Genomic DNA, 4,624 nt, shown 5'->3' with positions numbered 1-4,624 from the left:
CTTGAATTTTTTCTTCAGTTCCTCCAGCTTGAAAAATGCTGATCGCATTCTTCCTTTCTAGTATTTTATAAATGTAAATATATATATTTGTAAATGTAGGGCTTAGATAAATCTCTCCTGAAATACCTCAGGCTTGCTAAGATCATCTACGTTAACCCATGGAAAGGAGTTATGCTGATAAATTGCCTCACCATGTTAAACCAAAAACACAATCCCAACCCATTGTCATTGAATTAATTCCAGCTCATAGCGACCCTATAAAGGGTTTCCCAGACTGTAGTTCTTTATGGTAGCAAGCAACCTCATCTTTCCCATGCTTGTTGTTGTTGTTAAGTGTCGTTGAGTTGGTTCCAACTTATAGTAACCCAGTATAGCATTTCTGAGGAGTGGCTAGCGGATCTGAACAGCTGACCTTTCAGTTAGCAGTCCAGTGCTTGTTCTACAGTGCCACACCAGGACCCCTTTTCCCATGCTAGATACTCAATAAACAACTGAGTGCTGTCTCTATTCAGAAAGTGCTGTTTGGTCATTGTGAAAACATAGACATTAATAGAGAGGAGCTCCTTCTGTTTTCCATGTGCCTCAGGAACCTAGTGGCTGTTCAAGTGAAGTCATGCCCAGAATATACTCACAAAGATGCTCTATTTCAAAATTGGAAAGCAAATACACTCAATTTGTTTCTTTGCTGATTTTCTTTCCCTTTTTATCTGTTTGGTGCCAGGTACTACAAACAGAGACTCCTCTACTTAGATTCCTTAAGTAGAGAAAGGAAGTTTTCATTGCATAAAATGAAGCAGAAGTTTGGCTAGAGTCTTTGCAGGATTAGTCAAACCTGGGGTCTATCAGGCAAGGACAGTCCAGGAGACAGCTTGGGCAGGAAGTGGCTGAATTCTCGAGTATCTGTGTTGTTTGGATTTGCAGCTTGAGTTTCTTTTGAAGACCAAAATCAGTGGGTCAAGGAAAAAGGAAAGTAAGGGTCATCAACAGCAGCTCTATCAGATACAGCTGGCTGGCTAGTCTGCCAGCTCCCCCTTAGCTGGCTTTGGGCAGCTCTCAGTGCAAGGGCAGGCACCAGCCCCTGGCAGGACATTATCAGCTGTGCAGCTGTGGATCCTGGCATGTTGGTGCTCAAGTCTGATGGTAGCCTTCCAGCCATTGAAAAGCTTTTGATTAGGATGAAATGCCCAACAGATGGGTCAAATCTAAGCCATGCTGCCTGATGTCAGAAATTGCTGTATATATATATATATCTCACTATCATATTTATGGAGTTTTAAGTTCTTGAATGATTTGTTAATTTCTTTGGCCCTGGCTTTCAGATGATAATCATGTTTTGTGAGCTCCTTTGTTACAATTTCCCCAGAACTATGCTCTCTCATCCTCTTTGGAATTACAAAGAGCTGGAATCATTCTTGCTACCACTTCCATGACTTACTGTGCTATGATTAGAATCCAAACGATTTTTGAAGCTGAATTTTATACACTGTCCTAATATAAGAAGGAATTTCAAAGCTGAGATAGCTAATAAACCTATGAGGAGAGGTGGTGGGGGAAATGGGTGCCAGGCAAATCAATATAAGGTTAGTGCGGTATCAAAATCACCAGGGCATCTGTTCCTGGCCAACAGTTCGGTGGATTCTGGGATTTTTACCAGCAAAGAACCATTCTTCTGATTTAAGCTTATTCTTTTATTGACTAGTGATCCTGAAGGAGTTCCGGTGTGATGCTGTAGGATAAGCACTGCTAACAAGGTTGGTGGTTCAAACCCACGCTGCTCCTTGGAAACTCTATACAAGATTGCTATGAGTCAGAACTCATTGGCATTAACAACGACAACAAGTGATCTGGAAGAGATATCTGTTTCCTTATATGTATTTCTACTTATGCTTATTGTTTGTCAGATCGCTTCTTGAGATCAGATTTTGTTGGAAGGATGAAAGAGAGGAAGAGGGAACTGGTCATCTGAGGGATGTGAGGAATCAGGAGCGGGACCATCTTGTGAAGGGGGTGAAGAGAGTGGGTGTAACCTCACACATTTCCCTAGGCCTGGTGCTGTCAAGGATAATAGAGGGAGGGCAAATCCAGATGTTTTTGAAGATAGGGGCTATAAGAAAGGAGGCCATGCTTAGAATTCTGCTGCCATAGGGAGAGACAGGAGCGATTCGATCTATAGCTTAAAATGTAGCTGTGCATTTGGAAAATGGAGTACACCAAGATGGAGAAATATGCATTTTACAAACATTAAAGTTGAGTTTTTAGTCTATCAGCTTCTGCTGAGGCTTCTCATTCCAAGGCACCTTTCTAAGACAATTATTTTTCTGGATGTAAGACATAGAGTTTAGTAGTGTTTTGGCTAAGCACTTGGTTATTAGCTGAAAGATCAGCAGTTCAACCCACAAGTGACTCTGTAGGAGAAAAGACCTTTATGGTCTGCTCCCATAAAGATTGTTGTTTTTGTTGTTATGTACCATGGAGTTGGTTCCGGCTCATAGCAACCCTGTACAGGGGTTCCGAGGCTGTAAATCTTTACGGGAGCAGAAAGCCTCATCTTTCTCCCACAGAACAACTGGTAGTTTCGAACTGCTGACCTTGAGGCTTATAGAAGTTAACCATTACACTACCAGAACTCCTTCCCATAAAGATTATAGCCTAGGATATTCTACTGGGCGTTTGTATTTTATTATACAGTGTTGCTATGAGTTGGAATCAACTCGATGGCACCCAACAACAATAACACCTCTTTTATTACTTCCTCCCAAAGGAATTTTATAGACCATTGCTGGAGATTAGGTCCTTTTCCTAGGTTTCCTGAACCCATATGAAAGTAGAACAAGGACTTCTCCACAAAGTCAGTGTTGTCATTGTATGCTTTCAAGTCAGTTCTGACTCATAGCGACCCTGAATAGGGTTTCAGAGGTGCAACTGGTGGGTGTGAACTGCCATCCTTCTGGTTAGCAGTCTAGTGCTTCTCCTACAGGGCCACACCAGGGATCCATAGTCATAGGAATAGGGTCAATTACTGGTAGATACAATATTAAGCCTATATTTAAAATAAGAGGTATGAACTGGTCTTCAGTTCTTCTGGTTGCAAATATCTTGTGGCTGTAAATGTCTTCTTTATTTCCCCAGATTAAATTGAAAGTTGCTTAGTCTCTGTGTAAATAAGAATGAAAAAATTATGTTATTGAAGGTTTGGATAACACTAAAAAAGCACTTTGATGAGATAAAACCTTGAAACAGAGTAAGTATGGATTGGCTGATAAAGCTAGCTCAATAATTCAAAATGGTAGGACTAATAATTCATATCTTGACAAGACAGGAAAGGTTAGGTGGAGCAGTGCCTATGTTTGGTGGCCATCAAAATCCAGAGGACAGACCACCCTCCGCCATGGGAAGAAGTCTTGCTCTGAGTCTTGTTGCTAAAACATCAGTTCTTCCTAAATGTTGATTAACAAAGGGCAAGGAATTGTCTGAATGAGACCTAGAGTCCACCTACTGAGATTATTTATATATATATATATGTATCTGTGTTTGTTTGCTTGCTTGCTTGCTTGCTCATTCATTAATGCAGGGAAAATTATGACTCAAGGTTGGAACCCCAAATCTTCAGCCTATGTAAATATGAAGCCCAACCCCTAAACCAAATTACTCACTGTGGAATCACTTCCGATTCATGGCAACTCCACGTGTCACAGAGTAGAAGTATACTCCAGAGGGTCTTCTTGGCCTGTCTTCTTTAGAGTCAATGGGTGGGTTTGAATCAACAACTTTTGGGTTATCAGGTAAGTGCAAATCTTTCACACCATGCACATCTTGTTCAGGGAAGTGTGGTGGCTCTGTAGAATAAGAACTGGACTGTGAACCCTAAGGTGAGCATTAGCGCCCACCAGCCACTCCCAAGAGAAAGATGAGACTTCCTGATTGTGCAAAGATTTACAGCTTCAGAAACCTTATACAGGATTGCTGAAAGTCAGAACTGACTTGAAGGCACTTAACAACAACAACAAAGCTCGTTCAAAATGGCATTTGTTCACTTAAACTTATAAACTCTGTCATAGGAAATTGAATTTACTCACGAATAACTGAACTATTATTTATGATTTTACTGGCAACAATGATATGAACTGGGTAAATTCTTTCCTAATCAGAAAACTATTTCAGACTGTGTCCCCAGAATTTCATCCTTCAGAACCAGCTGTATAAGTGAAATAAGACCCTGCTTATGAGAGATCATTTTCAAAGCTACAAAAATAAAAACTAATTTTTCACAGCTCCCAATGAGTGCCTCAGGTTGGAAGACACTCAATATGTGACTCGGAAAGAGATGCCTCCTCAAAGTAGAGTTGACTGTGATGATGCGAATGGGGTAAAGTCTGTTGGAGAATCCATGGGACCTTCATCTGCTGATGGGGCCACAACTCAAAAGGAAGAGAAACACCTGTAACATCCATTGAAAATCAGAACATGGAATGTACAAAGTATGAATCTGGGAAAATTGGAAGTTGTCAAAAATGAAATGGAACACATAAACATTGATATATTAGGCATTAGTGAGCTTAAATGGACTGGTATTGGCCATTTTGAATCTGATGACCACATGGTTAACTATGCTGGAAATGACAAA

This window comes from Chrysochloris asiatica, unplaced genomic scaffold (assembly GCF_000296735.1).
Source record: "Chrysochloris asiatica unplaced genomic scaffold, ChrAsi1.0 scaffold00206, whole genome shotgun sequence".
In the NCBI taxonomy this organism is placed as follows: Eukaryota; Metazoa; Chordata; class Mammalia; order Afrosoricida; family Chrysochloridae; genus Chrysochloris; species Chrysochloris asiatica.
The sequence above is the reverse complement of the archived record's forward strand: the minus strand, read 5'-3'. Positions refer to the sequence as shown.